At 39.5% G+C, this 19984-nt stretch overlaps 1 protein-coding gene across 5 annotated transcripts in view; it reads right to left on the bottom strand.

Annotated features, from left to right (window-relative positions):
• LOC149917922 (uncharacterized) overlaps window positions 1-19984 on the bottom strand; it is a 172681-nt gene that overhangs the window by 33016 nt on the left and 119681 nt on the right. For 4 of the 5 annotated variants that reach the window (XM_090142044.1, XM_090142045.1, XM_090142041.1 and 1 more), the window contains exon 2: window positions 7792-7885. The exons of the other annotated variant lie outside the window; for it this stretch is intronic. The gene's annotated coding sequence lies outside the window, so the exon portion shown is untranslated. The remainder of the gene's footprint in view (window positions 1-7791; window positions 7886-19984) is intronic. 5 annotated transcript variants of the gene reach the window in all.

Raw genomic sequence — 19984 nt, 5'->3', positions numbered from 1 at the left:
GATCTACAGCCAAGCTATTCTTGAGGAAAGGATGTTTATTGCGTTCATCTCAGATGCTGGAGAGCAATATTCAGAAACAACTCAGTCTAAGCAAAGCACAACAGAGAACAGTGATCTTGTCTTTTAAGTCTCCTCAATTTATACATGCATCTCACAGAATTATGCATCAGAGATGGGGTCAGAGAGAAATTTTATGGGGGCAACATGAATTATTTGTTCATTTTGCATGAAATCTAGAGCACTGTATTAAAACCTATGGGATATAGCAACTCCACTGGAAACAATTACCACTGCATGATATGTGATATGCATTATATTTAGTTAATATGATTATTTGTTCCTGAGCATCAGGAAGAGGAGAGAGAATGACCCCTGCATGAAGGAATTTATGGTACTACAGCTAGTTTCCACGATTCTCAGGGACATAAAGTTCCCACTGAGCCTGATAATGCTCTGCATACTTAGGATGCACTTAGGACTATACCATGGTTTTATTACATGCTGTAATTCTAAGAATAAGAGTTCTTTTGTGAACTCGGGTTTATCTTACTGAATATGAATAATCTGGCAGGAGTCTGTTTACCCCATAGCCTTCTAGAAGGGAAGGTTAGTCACAAGAATAATATAGTAATTCATCTGTTTGTATAGATACACCTTCCACTTCACACCACAGAATTCACACAAACTAGAAAAAGCTCAGCTTGGAGAATGGAAAAAGTCAACAAAGTTAAAAAATATATATTTAAATAAAAAGCAAACTAACACTGTAGATTGAAGGAGCTAAGGAAAGAATGGAGGGAGTTTCAAATTCAATCTAGTCACTCTTATGTACAATTGACATCCTGATGATTCACAATAATCACTTATCTTTTGTCACAGATAGCCACCCAGGATAAATGTAAAGATGGGTAGATACTGTGTGATAAGAGAAAAAGTCCTTTTGCTGTTCTTTTTTTTTTTTTTTTCAGGCAGGTGCACTTCCTTGTACACTGGATGAATATTGCTTTTGAAGAGTTAATCTGCCAGTAGATATCTTCATTATTGTATAGATGAAAGATAATAGAGAAAATCCCACAAATCCTTGGGCATTTGACACTATTTCCTTCGAAGAAAATGCAGTTTATCTCCAAGTACCAAGACTGTCCTCCCAAATAGATTTTGAAAATGAGGAAAAATGTGGCTTCATTATGCACACAAAAGCATACACCACAGCATTCATTAAGTACTAAAAAGACAAAAAACATTTTTTCCATAATTTCAAAAACTAATAACATCTCCTTAATTTCTCTGAGATAATATTAGTAAAAAAAAAAAAAAAAAAAAAGAAATAAAAATGTTAATAAGACAACTGATGTCTCCAAAGCTTTGTTAAACACAATAGCCTAGGAAATTATAATTTATTTTAGATTTGATGAATCTGGTGAACACAAGCACACTAGGGAGAAGTTGCAGTCTTTAACTTGCTAACCACATGGCAATGTTTTGAGTCTGCTTCATCCTTTAAAGGCACAGATGCATGCTCTTCTTTATATGCAGGGAAAATATTTCCCCAAAGCTATGTTAATCACAAGAAACATTGAAATTACTGATTTAAATGGTCTAAAGAAAGGCTGTCATTTCATAAGGGAGACAACTCAGCAAAAGTCTTCCTCCTTTGGTGTATATGGCCTGTTCGTTATTCCTCCAGGTCTGGGCTGCGTGCCTCCAGCCATGGGTTGGAGTGGGCTGGCAGCACATAGGTTTTCAGCACAACTTGGCACTGCCATCAGGGAGCCAGAAAGGTGAGGAGGAGATGCCTTTGCTCTCAGAGATGTAGTAGCTCATAGCCTACCTACATCACCATGCCTCCGCTTCCTGATTGCTCTTTCAATGCCATTATAGAGAAGAATAGGTGACCTCTTCTCATTTCCCATGTGTGGCATAAGCCCTGGAAAATGAAGAGAAACGAGTGCAAGGAGCCCTCTTCACCTCTGACATCTAGTGGAAAAAAACATCGAATGAAGCAAAAAATATTTTTTTTTCATTACTTAATATGATAGCATATCTTGTGGTCCATAAGGGGGGGTGGGTGGAGACGTGTTAGATAACATGTTTTGTGGTCCACGGGAGTTGAAGCTTCATGATCCTTGAGGTCCCTTCCAACCCAGGCCATTATGTGATCTCTGAGAAGTGGAAGACATGGCAGAGGCAGCGTCCATGGGAACTGTAGCTGCCAAACTCCACAGGTCTCCTAAGTTACAGACATAAACTGAGACAGAAATAGTTATCTTTGCCCACCAGAGCAGAATCTGAAATTACTGATTGAAAGCATCAGTTTTCTAGAACCTCTCAGTTATGTTTTTATGAAACGTTATTTTTATAATAAGGTTGTCAATAAAAAAGATCTATGAATGGAAACAAAAGAAGAAGAAAAAGCCACCCAAACACCCAGGCTGCTTTAAAAACTGGTTACACTTCCAGCCCTGTCTGCTGTATTGCTAGATTCTTCTCTTTCCTATGGTATAAGCATGCTGCAGCTGAGATTGATTTGAGAAATGGATAACCGGAATTATAAACAAGTGCAGATTTTTAATGGATGCCACCTGTTTCCAGCTATAAGGGAGTCATATGATCTGGTGTTGGGTCTGCATCTGCATTCAGTATTTGCTGTGGCTTGGATGTATGGTACAACAATATCATGCCAAAGGATCATGGCACTACTATCCTGTGTTCTTCAAAACCCATGGACCATAACAAACTGTATGAAACTATGAAATAAATACAGAAATCTGTTACCCTGTTGTTTCTATGCTGTCACACAGAGAAGTAGGATGTTGGTGGAAATTTGGACCACAAGAATTCCCATAGATCTTGGATTTCAGTGTCAAATAGAAACTAGTGCTTCTGACAGTGTGTGCTTACAGAGCCATCCAACATACGTAAGCACTTAAATTCTGGCCTATAGATTTCTCTGGGTATCAACACTGGCGTTGCATGCACTTGGGAAGAAAAATAGATCCAAGCAAGTGGCTGTTTAGTTTAATAAATATCACAATTCAGAGACAAAGTAGGGAGATGATCAAATGAACTCCTGGAATGTGCTGATGCATTGGACAGACTTAAACCAAACTCAGCAAACTTTGGCAGCACTGTCTTTCAGCACAGAGCACTGTATCTCAACACCAATTATATATTTATTTTCCTCTGGAGACTTTTCTTTCAAAATGCACGAGCAGGCTCAGATGTCATGGCTGGAAAACACAATTTCTTTTCCCGACCCCTCTCACTGCACTGCTCTCAGAACAGTGCCTACAAATTCAGACTCTCTCGCTTCCATGCACCCTTGAACTCTTTTGTGCACTGTCTCAAAAGGATGAGCAGGGTTGGCTGCATTACAGGCAGGCCTTTAGAGTATGAAATGAAGTCCTCTCTTTGGAGGAGAGATCCTTTTCATGCTAGCAAATGAACTCCACTTCCTGAGTAATCTCATTACGCACCAGGCTGCCTGCAAGCTTATTTCCCTTTACCAACTGCACAAGGAGAACCAAATGCCTAAAACCGGTTCAAAATTTTTCTTTAGAAGGAGAGGGAGGGCACAGAGGAGTCTGTCTGTCTGGTAATTTTCCATTGAAATAGTCATGGTGACTGTCCCCTGAACATCACAATCAGATTTCTGCAAGCAGGGATGACACAAGGCTGCTGTAAAGTCCAAAGAAATGTGGCTGGCACCAATCACTTCACTATCCTCAAATCAAATCTAATTTGTTGCTCCAAAAAGGAACATTTGTTTTAAGTAATGATGCAAGGATGCATCTGCATCCATGAAAGTGTGTAATCAAGGCAAAGCCAGAGTTTGCTAATCTACCTCAAAGGAGCTGCAGTGAACCTGTCAGTCACAGGATGCAGCAGCTATAGCTCCTAAGGATAACAAATGTAAATTAAAGACCAAAGATTCCAGCTCACTTACATGGTGCTAGAGTATGATCTAGAGATAATGCCAGGGGCTTTTCAAACCTAATATATGGGGGATAACGCATAGACTGGACATGGAAGGATTGGGAAGAGACTGAGAACCCTAGATGAAATTTTGCTGAGTCCTGATAAGAGAGGCTGTGCCTACATTTTACATCAAAATTATAGAGGACAAAATCGATTTGCTGCTATGGTGAAAGAGTGTGAATGATGAACAAAAGTTAGAATAACACGGTGAGGCCAGTGGAAGTCTTTGCAATGACTCCAGTGAGACCAGGATCAGTTATCAACCGTAAAGTTGCATCCATCACAGTTATATTTATCTACATCTACAGCCTCACCTTATATTAAAAAAATGCCAATTAAAAGTACTCCAAAAATAGAGTGAAACCAAAAGAACTAAAAAAATATGATTCAGACAAATATGCCAATTAATTCTGTGTGGAGGTGATGCATCCTTTGATACATGAGAAGAAAAGTAGTGATTATTAGGAAGAGAAAAAAAAATAGAAGAAAAGACTCTGAAGACCTTGGGAGCTTCTCAAAGCAGACAGAATAGATGCAATCAAAGGAAGGTACAGATAGGAGCAGAAATCAGAATGAAGCTGTGTGGAATTTTTAATAGGATAATCGTAATTACATCATTATTTTCTGGAAACCCTGGCAAAGAAGAAAGCTCTACTGTTTCAGAAGAATTGTACAAAGAGACAGTGATTCTATCCAAATAGTTTATCATTCAATTAGACAAAATAAAGGGAGAAAAGGAATAAAATGTTATCTTCACTTTGAAAATTGGAACAGTACAGAATTTTGTGTTGTCATTTATGACACAGGAAGTTGGCAAAGAAACAGGGATTTAACCTGTTACATTTCTCACTTCCCCGCAGAGCATTCTTCCTTCTCACATATGTGTTCAAAATCAAAGTCCTTATGGAAACTAAGAATTACAGGAATGGAAGACATTACAGGATGAGAGACTTGTTAGATGCACATACATACTCTACATAAGCCTACTATAATACTGATAGTATTACCATTAAGAAAATGTTTCTAATGTGAAGCCTGAAATTTCCTGAGACCTCAAGTGTAGGAGACACAAGGTGAAGCCCCAGGACTCTGGGAACCCAAGATATCAGATCCCCAGGACAATGACCTTGGGATGCTGCAGAGCCACAATGTTGAAACCCAGGTGTGGGGAGCAGGGAGCTGGTCCAACATGGAGCCAGAAGTTGGATTCCATGATCCTTACAGATCCACTCCATCTTGGGGTATTCTGATTCCTTACTTCTGTACAAGTACATTAATTCTTGTCTACTGCTATCAGACAAGACGACATCATTTCCTTCCTCCCTCCAGCAGAATGGATTTTATGTATTTGAAGACTATTAGCCTATCCCCACTAGAATTTTCTTCTGTAGACTAAACAAACACCATTCATTCAATATTTCATCACACTGTCTAGATTGCTAATTGCTATTTACTGGATTTCTTCCAGTTTATCCCCTTCTCACTTGTAATAGAAAGCACAGTCTTCTGAGTACATCTCCGGAGCAACAATAAAATCAGTTCATTCTTTTTCACAGAGCAAGAAACTGCACAATTGATCTCTCTCAAAGAAAGTTAGGAAACAAGCAGATATTTTAAGGCCAGTTTTTCTTGTTCAGCTTGTCCACCATTAGCAAGGTCAAAGAACAGCTTGCAGCAAGCTGGATGCAAAACCAGCATTGGCAGCTTTGCTAAGAGGTAATGCTTTGTAAAGCAGAGAGCCATTACACCCACACAGCTATATATTCCTCCCAGCACAGCTAATGGGAAGAAGGGAAATGAACAAGACACTAAATTTAAAAGAGTTCAGGGAGAAGCTGTAACATTCAAGCACACTGTTTTAACGTCATTGGTAAACTCCAATGTTTTTCATCCGCTACAATACTGTGTGTTAACTGTGCGTTTTTTTCTAAGAAACAAAAACCACAGTAATTGGCCTGCACCATTTTAAAGCTCTTAGAATGAACTAGCACATGTTCACCTCCTCTTAATAATGCATGTATGAAAATATGAATATGTATGCTTTCACTGAAATTTTATTACATTTTGAAATCAGCAAGAGCAATGAAATGCAGTCTGTGTAATCTACATGGAGTCTGACTATTTAAAAAGTCTGTCCTAAGTTCTGCAGGGTACAGTTTTACTGCCTCTTATTCAGACCAGTCTGAGAAGGGACTTCTAAAGGGTATGCAATCCAAAAAGAGTGTGGCCAATTTTGTTCAAGTTACTCAAGATATCATTCAGTCAACATCTGAGTATCTCCAAGGACTGAGATTCCACAATCCCTCTCATTTATTCAGAAGTATTCCTGTTTCCTTCAAAGTGTGTTGCTGGCCAAAATATTACTCAATACCCACAGTAGAATCTGATGTAGCCCTCTTATAAGTACTGTCCTGGTCAGCAGCTGCACTTCTTTTGAATTAAGTAAGTTCACCTTAAGGGCCAGATGATGAACTCCAGGCTCCTGCATTTCAGTGCACTCACTGAATCTCTTCTGGGGAACACCAGGCTGTTAGCAGCAGCATAGCAGGCACACAAATTAAAGGTTAAAGGAAAATATACAACGTGTGATGCAGCATATGGAAAAAAAAAAAAACCAACAAATTAGTGGAACAGTCACTTCCACTGTGATTCTAGAGACAGAATGCATGAAGGAAAAGCCAGTCGAAACATACCTAGACATAGCTAACAGCAGTGATCTTGGAGGAGTACATTAATTCAAGTGTCCATAGTTCAAGCAATTTCAGAAATCAGAAACTTCACTAGAAATTTTCCTTACTAATTTACTCTATATTCAGTGCTAGCAATCTTCATTGTTATCCCATCCAGCAATTTTCATCAGCAGAACTCAAAATATATTATAGAAGCGCATATTAGTTTGAGTTCTCTTTCAAAATCCAACAAGACTAATGAAAAGCACCTCTGCTGATGTCTCCCAGTTTTGGTTTTTTTTTTTCAGTTCTATTATCAAGCAACAGATCTATTCTAACACCCAAAGGATGTAAAATAGCCAGGATGAGGCTGATTCCCTTATTTGAGAAATCATCAATTTGAGACAAGGTGTGCATGAATTTTAACTGGCTTTTTTTTTTTTTTTTTGTGATGTTTTATTCATGTTTTCCCACTTCTGGTGAAAACAGGTCCCTAAGTATCCCAAGCGTTGTCAGCATTTTTAAATGTTGTGCAAGAATGTGAAGTTTGGCAGATGAAACATTTCTAGAAGATAGGCCTACATGAATGTGCAGGACTATTAGGCTCTTAGATGGGGCACTGAGGGACATAGTGTGCATGGTGGTGATGGGCTGACAGTTTGAGTAGATGAACTTAGTGGTCTTTTCTAACCTAATGATTTTATGATTCAAGAGTACCATTCTAACTAGCCGGCCTGAAACAAAAAGGTGACTAGAAAATGTGATTATTAATGTGAGTTTTTAGTTGGAAAAGAAAACTGGACACTTAAAAAAAAAAGAAACGGCTAAAATAAATGAATCAATTAGAAAATTAATCTAGAGTTGAAAAGGTCTATTTACCACAATATATAGATGAAGCATTTCTATTTTCCTGGCTCTTTCATTCACGAAGTATTCCACTGCTAAAGCAATACTTAGTCCTTGTCTGCTGTAAATCTTTACATGTATTAAAGTAATGGCTCACAATATATAAATATAGAGCTCAAAGCCAAAATAGCTCTTGTGGGCTTAAACAGAGCTTACAGACGGCTCAGTCCTCTGCATGGAACAGTAGGTAACAAAGCCAATGAGGAATAAAATATCACAGTGAAAATGCTATGCTTACCCAGCATGTATCATGTCACCTGGATTTCTCCTTTGCTTTCTGTACCAAGCCACCACAGAAGGCTGTATTCATGCTGTCATACCAGTAACCCGTCCTGTGCAGGGGAAAAAAAGCCATCCTCTAGTTCAGAGATTTTCCCAGTCTACTTGAATATTGACATAAGCATCTCCTGACAGTGTTTCAGCCTTATCCAGACTGGGTCTGACTGCTTGGATACTTAAGAAGCATTCTCCCAAGTAGCTGGAGCTGAAGGAAAGTTCGGACAGTGCTCTCAGACACAGGTTTTGATTTTTGGGTGGTCTTATGTGGAGCCAGGGGTTGGGTCTCTTCCAACTTGGGATATTCTATGATTCAGCTGTTCTGAGCACTCACGTTCATCACAGAGCTTTAAAGTCCCAATCAAGCAGAGTCTAACAATGGCCCAATCCTCAGAAGGAAACTGCCTTTGGTCCACTGCACTCATAATATATCTACACAAGATGCAACAGCCAGGAGTTTGTTCTCATTGGAGACAGTTTGGAGGAGTTGCTCCTAGTTTGCTCTCTAAACAAGATCAGAACCAGGCTTTTTCTTCTGAGATCTTTTCTTATTTAACTAAAGGTTGAATCAGAAATAAAAGTGAAAGTATACATAAGTACATGGGAATCGAAAAGAAATCCCCAGGCACATACCTGCTTCTGAAAAGCAGCACAAATTTCTTAAAAGGTACTTAAAAGCTCTGTATGTATCTGTACCATCGATGGGGATACTACATTTTGAAGCAACTCCCATTTTCCCCTTAATTGTTCTGTCAACCTGTTTGGGATCTCATCTACCTTCCTCATTACAGCCTTCAGAGGGAGGGCTCCTACCACACTAGGAGTCAAGAGCAGATCATGTCTCTCATTTAGACCCAACACATCTTTCCACAGCCCACTAATTGCATGGCAGCTCAGGCTCATTTGTCTTCCTGGATCGTTAAAATTCATCACCATGCTCTGTGAGCTCTCACTCCTGCCCTTGGATGGGCAGCTGTAGATTATTTAGCCAGACCAATCCCTAATGTTTTTAACTGGGAACTGACCCCAGCACCTGAGCACCTGCTGGGCTCTTAGTCTCTGTCATGTTAAAAGAGTGCACAGAAGGACCCGAGCCATCAAAAGCATCCTGCTGCATTACATTAAATATTGATAAAAAAATATGCAAATTGTTTATTGATCTTCTCCAGGAAGGGCTGAGATAATGAGAGGGGGACTGTTTGAGATGATGCTTGGGATTTTTAACTTTTTTTCTTTTAAACACATTAGACAGTGTTGTTGATAGCTGAAGTTAATGAGGTCTTTTGGTTCACTCAGTATTTTAGACCTTACAACTGGTTTGAAGATAAAAGAGATCAATGCACCTTTATTGTGCATCACTGCCAGCAAGTGCCCTGAAAAGGGCAGGAGTATTTGTACAGGTGCAGTGCCAGCACTCCTTCCTAACTTTACCTGTACCACCCTGGTTAATATTATACCACTCAAAATTGTCTTATCTTTCACTGTATTTGTCTTGCAAGGCTGACATGCATCAGAAGTGGATGCTCACACCGTCTCCAACTTATTAGCAGCTCGGTATATAATTAACACCCAGACACTAGTTGTTTTTAATTTCCCCTTTGCTCAGAGCATTAACTGCATTGCATATGCTTCCTACCCTTTATGTGATTGACATGTGACAGCTTTTAGCTGTCTTTCCAATGCTTTCATCCTCATGGTGGAAATTTCTTCACACTCAACACCCTTGGCCCTTTTTTTTTCTTTTTTTTTTTTTCCCTTTCTACCTCTTCCTTAGATTTTTACGTGCTTTCATATGTCTCATGGAAGGAAGCAACAAGAAACAGCAGCTGGGCCAGAGCACAGTTGCCCTCATGGAGCCTATCCATTTAAAACCATAAATCTGTCACACATTGCTTACCTGGAGGATACTGATTCTGTGCCTCCATCAAACCAAATTCCAGACAGAAATGCTGTGGATGTGGCTGCAAGCAGCTACCCTCAGCAATTTGGTCTCCATTAAATAAATTCCTAGAGCATCTGCAGCTTGTTCAGGAAACAGCAAGAGGCAGGTCATGAGGGCTTGCAAGGCAGAGCCCTGGCTACAATGACTGTCTTTCCAGACTAGTACTGATTTGAAACAGAGCTTACTTTCCCAAAGCAGCAAAAGAAAGCAGTTCACCATAATTATTTAAATTTCTGTAGGATCCGAATGACAACTCTCTAGATGAAGATTGGTACTGTGGTAGAAGCTGCACAAAATCATAGTGAGCTGCAGACTTTGCCTCTATGGACCTGATCTGAATATGAAAGAGTGACTGGAAGCAATGAAGGCTCTATGGTTTCTCCTGTGCCCCATAACCCAAAAACATAGCACCTGGATGGTTCTCAGAAGACAGAAAGGAACAGGATTACACTTTCTTCCTCTTTTCTTTCCCTTTAATGACCTGACAACACAGAAAAAGAATGAGAAAGCAGAGAAGAGCACAGAGAAGTAAGATGATTTGCCGCAAATCAAAGCTGGAAAGCGGCAAGATTGCAAGCACGATCCAAATCTGATGGACCTATGTCTGCTGCTGTGGCTCCAGTGCAGTGTCCCCTTGGGCTGTTGTGCAGGCACATGCAATATGGGATGCAAACTTAATGTGCACCACTAAAGGCAAGCCTCTTTTGTTATCACTGCTAGTTTGTTTTGCCACATAAACGGGTTCCCTGAGGAATGCATTTTCAACACGAGCAAAGAACAGTAAACGAAGGTGGACAAACACTGTCAGAAAATAGAGAGGATGACACCTCCCCAGGTGTCCCCAGCACACCCAAGTGGCATGTCCAAATAAAACCCTAGGTGTATCATACTCAAGTTCAGGCATCCACTCTGTAAAATTCAGAGTAACCTGGAATTAAAAACTTGTCTGTAGCTTGGTTCAGGGGCCTGATCCTGTATCTACAATGTACTCACCACACCTGCCACATGCAAATGCCTCAAAATCAACCGTCTCATACAATGTGAAAGCAAATACTTCAATACCATCATATTTATAATGTTCTATAGATTTGAATATAGAAAACCTTGACAATAACATCTGAAGTATTCAATTTCTAGTAACAATTACATCCCAGCATGGTTAGCAAAATGTGTAGGAGCAACTACTAAATATATCCTAATTCATACACTGAATATATTCTGAGATTTTGTCCCATTCAATATCAGCTAAGAATATGGGGGAAAAGATTTTACTTGAGCTCTGCTTTCCCAAGGGAAACTACTCCTGTGAAAGCTGGAAAAAGTTGTTTTCCAGAGCAAATTAAAAAAATAGAAATAATTATTCAAAATTGGATGGAAGAACAACACGATTGATGGACTATCCTGTGCACAATTTCTATATTGATGCCATACTATGGTGTATGTCAGGGTATAACAGACTTGAATTATTAATTGCTCAACGATTCCCATTCTCTGAATGATAGACTCCCTGAGTGCTTCACTGAATGTATACTCCGTACATGTAAAACAAGAGCAAAAGCATTACTGTATTCCCAGATAAACATAAGCATTTTTAGGTCTGACAGCATTTTGCTGCCCCCACCAACAGAAAGAACAGGCTGATTTAGAATTGCTAATCAGCAAGAAAAACATTTTATCCCTTTCTCTTTCACACCAGAGTATTTAGTTATGAATTTATGCAAACAAAAATTTCAGAGCTCTCACTGCTCCAACAGTCTCTTGCCTGAGGTGCTTTCAAGCCCGTAACTGCAGAACAGAGGGGGTGGAGTAGTGCCCCAACATTTCAGACAATCAGCTCTGAATGCATGTTATAGCCTGTTTAGTTGCAGGGCCCTATTCATTTTCTGTGTTTCAAACACGAGTCACTTGCTTGCACACTGCTTTCCTTAATAACTAAACAAATAAATAAATATTGAATGAAATGAAAACATATGAAAAAATTACAAAAGGAAAATGCAAGTAAGAGACAATAGAAGGAAGCTGCTATACGTGACCAAGGAAATAATATTTTTTTCTCTATTGCCCGTATCAGATCTGAAAACACAAAGAACCTCTTAGTCACACTTCTGTAGGCTGAGAATAAAACCACTGAAGTCCAGATATCTTCCTCTGTGAATGAAACCAGAACAGGCCTAAGGTATCTTTGTGTTTCTTTACCACAATAAATGTGTTTGCAGTTCAGAACCTCAATTCACATTTAAACAAAGGCCACTGTAAAGATTTCTGTGATGCAAACAGACCTCAAGGTAGTCGCAAATTGTATTTACATCTACTGAATGACCCTGTTGAACAGTGAGATTGTCATAAAGTGGCCTTCACGTCAACAGAAATCAGGTCTTAAGTTCTGAAAGAAGAAAGCAGTGACCACATTAATGCATAGCAATTATCAATTTTTAAAACAGATTTTTAAAAAAAGCAAAGTATTCCAGGTTACACTGTAGCTTTGCAGGAGGTTTAATTTATTTGCTGGTCATATACCATGCTACAGGATGCATAGGAGCATACCAACTACACTTGCACATCTGTCTGGACAGAAGCGACTCCATTTAAAAGATGATTTCATCCCAATTTGGAACAAAGTCTCAAAAATAACCAAGATCCAAATGTATCATCCAGATGGGAATGTCTCCCCAGTTGCCCAGGTACCATTGACACTGGTAGTGGTGGGAACACTTTGTTGGCTGTGTTACAGCCACCAATTCAACAGGCTGTGGGTTGTTTGCATGGTTGGCAACCACTGTCTGGGAGCTCTGCACCAGAACAAGTGTTCTCTCAATCACTGTGAAACTCTTCCCTGAGACAGTCTCTCAGGGATGCCAGTTCAAAACAATGAAACATAACTCATAGCAAGTTGTCTATAAAACTGCTGAGATCTATGAGGTTCAGAGATTCCCAGAGCATTGATAGTTTTTTAACTGGAAACAAGACAACCTGAAAGGATGCTGGAAGCTGCCCAGGAACTACAAGATCAGTAGACAGCACTCTGGGCTTCCAGGATCCCAAACCTTTTAGGTCTCTGAGACAGACATGAGCTTCTATCAGTTACAAATGGGAGCCAAGGAGCTGGCTCCCACAGACTCCTCAGCACTCACTGGGCAGGTAAGCTAAAAGGAAAGATAACAGTTACTGAAACTCTTCCTGTGCTCTTACATCTCCATAGATTAGTTTGGATTTAAGAAGCAGGAATTTTCTGGGGGGAAAGGATTCTCTTGGGAAAGCTGAACCTAGTTTCCACTTCCCTCAAGAAACACAATTATCTCCAGCAAACACACAGCATCAGATACAACCAAAAGAGAAAGAGAATGCTACTGAAAAGTCATTCCTTTCACAAGATTCCCACACTGCTAAAGAATTAGTGAGAAAACAAACCATATCTGACAGATATTAATCACATCACTTAATATACACACACCAGGTGTGCTGGAGATGAGACAGCAGAAGAATTGAGATAGAATAAAATTAATTGTTTTAAAGTGTTTTTCACACAAGAAAACCCTGTAGCACGTATGCCTCTTTTTTTTTTCTTTTTTTTTTTCCTTTTTTTTTTTTTTTGTTATAATTATTAGCTGCATTTTCATCAATGCATTTAAAATTAATATTCTTAAGTCAGTCATTTGGAAAGAAAAAAATGGCATGTTCAGGAATGACAAAACGCTGCTCAAAGAAGAGCAGCAGCACCACACCTGCAATCCACTTTGAAAAATTACCTAAAGCCCACAATTAAAGCTTCTGAGAGCAGAGCAGAACAGAACATAGCCAGTATCATCTTTAATAGCAGACAGCAGTCCCATATCCAACATTTTCTCAGGATGAACCCATGTCTGCACACCCCCCAACAGCACTTAGTTTTCCAGTTTAAGCAACTTAGCATAAATTTAAAAAAAAAAAAAGTTACTGTGTGATCATTCCTCCCCCCTGAACAGACCTTTCCTGAGTGCTTGGCTGAGAACCAGTCCATCTGTTTGTTTTTGTATTTGCAGGTAAGCATGGCAACAGCCACAGTGAGGTCACTGAAGAAACGTTCAGGTTAACACAATCATTTCATCCCTTTGAAACACAGCATGTCTTGCCAGCAAGGCCCCACAATGGAGAGGCAAGATGTTTGCTTAAGAGCAAGGGACCTTGCTCTTCATTTCTGCTTGTTTTCTATTAACATATCTCAGCAAATTTCTCCGTCTGAAGCAAATTTCTGAAGATAAATAGAGTCCCAGCAATGCCAAGACCCAATAAAATCTATACCAGTGTTACTGGTGCATCCAGGAGGAAGAGGGCTCTGCCACTTTCCCCAGCACCACTGCTCCAGATCAGCATCAGATCTCATCTACATCCCTGAATACACCATCCACAGTTATAAACATGGAGTTAACCCCATTATGCCTTGGTCTCCAACAGGACTAGTAGCAAGGGAAATTAATGAGCTCTTTGTAGAAGAGAGGAATTGATTCAGTTGTGACCTCCCAGAGCTCTTGGAACTAAAATTTATAAGCAAACACAACTTTCATCACAACTAATAGGAGAAGGACTTGGTGACTATACAGTAAAATGATGGATCCTACTGTTCTTACTTGGATTTCTGCTGTATCTTTTGTCAGAGATAAACACACACATACATATACATGTGTCACTGCACTGGCTGCTTCAGCACTCACAACACTGAAAGTAACATAGATAGCCTTCACTGTACTTTCCAGAAGAAACATGAGATTTATTGGCTAGGAAATAGAAAAGTGAAGCATACCCTCTTAATACTGCAAGGACCTAACTGGATATCCAGTGAACATTTTTTCATTATCTTTAATAAACTTTAATGGTCCTGATCCATAGAATTGCTACTTCATTAAATCAATAACAGAGTTACAAGTTATTTTGCAATAGGGCTGGTAGTGTTGTTGACTCAAGATACAGATCTACTACTAACCACTTTTTTCTCTCTCCCTCCTCTTGTGTTACTTCTGTGTTTGTTTTCAACAGATCATTTTTGAGCCTACAACTCTGGAATTCAACAAGTGAAAATGCTGACTAGAATCAAAAACAGATTTTAAAGATTAACATTTTTCCTGTTTAATACAAAGTTAGTGAGCTTTTGCTTGAAAAAAGAATCACATTAAAGGTCAAATCCTGACACAAACACCCCTTTCATTACAACCACTGATAAAGCCACCTGTGATTTACCTGTGCCATCTAGATTTAGATCTAATGATCAAGCTGATATCCATGCAAGAGAAGAATATCGGGATTTGAACTGGAAATTCAAGGTGACACTCTGACCTTAGCTCATGCTGTGGTGCTTTTTGAAAGGGAGGGATAGGAGCAGCTTTCTTCTCAACAACATGAGTTCAGACAGAAGTGTCAACTCTAGTTTTTCCATCCTTCTTTTCAAGGTTTTAGTAAATACTACTTAAATGTGGTCCGAGGTGGATAAATATTTTAAAAGGGGCAGTTCCTTGCTTTAGGCAGAGTGCAATCAAAATTATTCAGTTTCAGAGGGACAGTACTTTTATGCATGCAAAGACTTGGTTTGTAAGAAGTCGTTGCTTTTCAAGGAAAGAAAAAGAAAAAAGCCAGCTTGTATTTCCTGTTGGTTTATCTCCAGTGATCCTTAAAATAACATGTATTTTTCAAATGCTCAATTTCCACCAGAAACTAAGCTTGCCAAAATGGAAAACAAAGCATTAGTTCCTGATCTTGCAAAATCTGGAGATCTTGAATATATGTTTTATTCTGATATTGCCATAAGTTGCTTACATGCATAATGCTGATGAGATTGTTTGTCTGATTTTAATGCAGGTAATGTACTCTGAGCTCAGTGATCCAAGAGAAAATTTCCCAGCAGGCCACACTTGACAAGCAGGTGTCACTCAATCATGCACGTTTTCACCTCCCTGAGAGGACAGATGGTCCCAGCCTACTTAGCAATTCCATCCTCTGTTGGCAGCCCCCTCTCCAATGCAGTGCCATAATAAAGATGCTCTGAGATTTGTGTTAATCTGTGGTCTTTGGGGTAAACTGTAAACAAAGTGTGTAGAGTTATCGTTTCTCATTATGAGCTGGACCTCTTACCTTCTCCTCTGCCTATAGCATATAGATGTCTTTAATAGCCTATACCCCCGGACTCAGCTTTCATGGAGATTAGTTCCTATCATTTTAAGCACCACAGAATTACTTTGTCTGCAGAGACTTGACCTAATCTGTTTGAGGCTTTTACTATAAAGGCAGTAAGACTGCCTTTTTTTCTTCAAATTAGGAGAACAATAGCTTAAATTGGCAATAGCTCCTGTTGCTGAATTTTAGGCACATGCATATATTATACTCGCTGATTTCCTGCTCTGAGATAGGAGAGGTAGTGTTATTTCTCTTGTCACCATTCAGCAACAAGAATAGCAATGACTGGGAGGGGAGGGAATAAAAAACCCTTACATCTGAACACCATGTTGAGGGGGGTTATATGTAGATTATTTTTTCTACTGCTGCGAAACATCTCTACTGCATTCAATTCCCCCTGTGTAAAATGAAGATTATCTTCTCCTCACAGTCTGACAAGTGCAGGAGGGAAAAAAAACAGACGGAGGGAGTATGTGCAAGAGTTCTCAGAGTCAAGACTGTGCCTCCTATAATTTGTGCCATTAGGGAATTTTCCAGGACTTTCTACATACAGAAAGGAGAAAGAAGGTCAAAGGTTCAGAGTCCTCATAACACTTCTAAAAACAAAGCCAGAGCTGCTTCCAGGACCACCATGTGCCACAGAATTAGGTTGGAAGGATATTACATCATTAAAATGAATTATCCAAATGCATGTCTCCATCACAATTTTAAGCCCCTTAATCTCACCTTTTAGTTGTTACAGAGACTATGTGAAAAATAAGAAGCATTGTAACATTGGCTTTGGAGTGTGCCAGACACCTAAAGGGTGGTCTAAAAAAGGTTTACAGTGCCTTTAACACGCCAGCAATTCAATAAGAGTGGTTGGATAGACAGAACTCAATTGATACAAGTGAGAATTTTGTCCACAGTTAAATTCTGATAGATAGTGGGAAGCCACTAATTTTTGAAACCAGTAGAAAGAATTAAACAAGAGTTAAATCTGTGTCATTTCAGAAAATCTTAGGCTTTTTATTCTTAACCACAAGTCTCACAGACCTTGAAATGATTTTGGTGAAGGCAACAATACATTCAGAGTTCAGAAGAGTTAGCTGACTCACAATGGTGCTGATTTGATAAAAGGGTAGATGTCATCGTAGGTCTCCAGGAAATGTTTTCTTGCTTTCTTAGCATCTACATAAGCAGAATATTATTCCTCAAGGAGTAATGAAGGCTTGCAGACCTCATGGAAGCTAATCCTCACTGATCAACCAGACAAGAGTGCTGGAAATGATCCCAAGATATTAGAAGGCTATCAAGCAAGAAAGAGATGGAAGTGGAATATAATTAAAAAATATATATCTGATTAAAAATCCTGTATTGAAGCCTAAATCAGCCCTGTGGTCAGTAAGATATTGTATGCTCTGGTGCCTATCTTCTGAACTGAAAATTGAAAATCAGTGGAAAGCTTCTCCAACATAGTGTATTATTTTATTAGTACAGTAACTGAGCCAACATATGCTTCTCCTTGTGTTACCTGGTAGTTACCTGTATTACAGTGGTGCCCAGATGGTTCAGCCAGTGTTGAAGATCCAAGAGGCTCAGTGACACCCCAAGCAGCACATGACAGTACATTGCCACGAGCTCATCTGGCAGTCACAATCCAGCTCTGCCCAACAGGTAAGCCCAGTCCTGATCAGGTTCCCCAAAATATCCTGCTTTCTCTGACTTGTTTATTATTCTGGGCTCATTGATAGCTGAAGAACTGCACAATCAGAGCTGGATCAACCTCAGATAGTGAGAAGAGGAGGAGAAATAACAGCCTTCCTTTTCGTGACTGACTGTGGAGATAAGTCCTGAAATGGAGGATTCTTTTTCAGTTTTGCTGTTGGCATCCTACACAGTAGACTACTGGCAAGTCTCTTCACTTTCTCCCTCACAACTGGGAATGATGGGAATTCGCTATGGATAGATTCCCTGGGATGCTCTGTGGAAGTAAAGGAAGAAGAAATAACATTGCAGAGCAGGGGGATGACTAGAGTGCTAGAGTAGTATCTAGTCTCATCTCTCATCTCAGCACCCTGTAGTTGTAAAACTGCATCCACAGAGCTGGTGGTGGGTTCCTCCAGCATCCATCAGGCTCTGCCTACACAGCTCATCCATCTCTGGCTATCAGGAGATTTTCACAGACAACTTGGGCATGTGTTCCTTTCTTATTTTTCCTTCCTAGATACAGAGACTTGCTCACTTACTGCCTTACAATTCCAAGTCCACTGAACATCCCTGTACTTTACAAACTCAAGCCATACAAATAGCTTATGAGAAACCATGTGAATTTTTCTCCTTCCATCATTAGGAGAGCTTACAGGAAATGAGACGCAAAGGTCTCATAAGGTTATGCAACTTGAAATTGCAGCCAAATATACCTTTCATCAAAAAGAGGAAATAATTATATGATTATTTCCTGCAAACTCAAACTACTGTGAAATGAAATGCGAACACAAGAGTAGCTACATAAGGCTGCACAAAACATATGCCTAGACATACCCTGTTTTCAGCAGTAGCCATGAGTGGATGCCCAGGTAAGAATAAAAGCAAAGCCCAGTAAATTCGACTTTCTTAAGAGTCTCCTCCTTTTGACTGTTTCAGTTTAGGGATCCTGCAACTGGAAGAAGAGGACAGAGGATGAACAGAATGCAACACTTAAATCTGAAAACCAGAAGATTCATCCTTATTGAAGGACGTAGTAAAAATTACTTTCAGATGTAATTGAAATGATAGTCAGAGTGCAAATTAGCAAAAGAGCTATCAACTCACAGTCTGCTCTAAGAATTATTTTTTCTCTTTTTCTTAAGTTATTCAGCACTAACAACAAAATCTGGTGATCATTTTAAAACATTATAAGCAGTATTTGAGAGGAAGGGGCTATGTCTTTTTTCTAAGTCTAGCAGTGCTCACAAATATGGAGCACTAAAAGAGAGAAGAAATAATGCAGTTCAGAAGAAACATGAATGAACTATATCAGCAACACTACAGTATACAGCGTATAACAATATACAGGCAACACTACATCTTCAGTAATAAGTGTGCACCCTCTGGCTCTGAATTAGAAGCTCTGTGCGTGGCTATTTGCTAACATGCTCACACAAACATATTCTACTTGCGCAAAACCACTTTCCATCATTGCAAGAAGAACAAATACATCTATGATCCATTGCACAGAACAGCACTTTCTTTCCTATCCATACACCTTGAAGAGTCAGGTACTTACCAGATCAATTATTTCCTTTACCAGCTGTCATTCTTTTTTCCATTCTGACCAGTGCCTGATTCACTAAAGCATCTATTGATAGCAAAAACCAACTGTCTCTGATCTTATTTTGGCACAAGCAGAAGGAAGAAGCAGCGCATACAGTAATATGTTACTCAGTTGCATATGCTCTCTCCAGCTTGCACGTAACCTTCTTCCCCTCCCCAAATCTCTCCTCGGATCACATGATGACAGAAAGGAGCCAGGTTGCTTTCTAGCACGGCTGGATTCAGTGACCACCACAGAAGTGAAACACAACTTTCTTCTCAAACATAGGACCTCTGCTCATTTACACAAAAAGAAACATCTGAATGCTTTTACATGCTAGCGATGAAGTACCCCTTTATGCCTCTGAAAGTAGTCATCTAAGAACCATAATCTCGCCTATGAGATGAAGCACAATGAAACTGATGAATTTAAGAGAAAGAAGAATCCTAACAAGACTTTATTATCTTTAGGACTAGACTAGGACTAGGAAAACACAAAAAGGAAAGAGAACAGGTGTTCTGCTGCTTAAGGGCTGGAAGGGAAAAGACAACCCAGATCAGAAAAGCATTAGACAAGCAGAACTTTTTGTGCTCTGCTAAAGCTCCCAGGGACAAGCTGACCAGTTACTGCTAACAGAAAGGATCAAGATGAATAAAGGAAGCTTTAAGGCACAAACTGAATAGCTGATACAGAAATCTGCTAGACTGGAGGGAGATATGAGACTTGGCTGTCGAATGGGTTTGTGAAGTCATGGGCATCTGGGATGTTTTATCCAGGAAAGCACAAGGGAATGCACTT

Source organism: Phasianus colchicus, chromosome 5 (genome assembly GCF_987193195.1).
Source record: "Phasianus colchicus chromosome 5, bPhaCol1.hap1.1, whole genome shotgun sequence".
In the NCBI taxonomy this organism is placed as follows: domain Eukaryota; kingdom Metazoa; phylum Chordata; class Aves; order Galliformes; family Phasianidae; genus Phasianus; species Phasianus colchicus.
The sequence above is the reverse complement of the archived record's forward strand: the minus strand, read 5'-3'. Positions and strand labels throughout refer to the sequence as shown.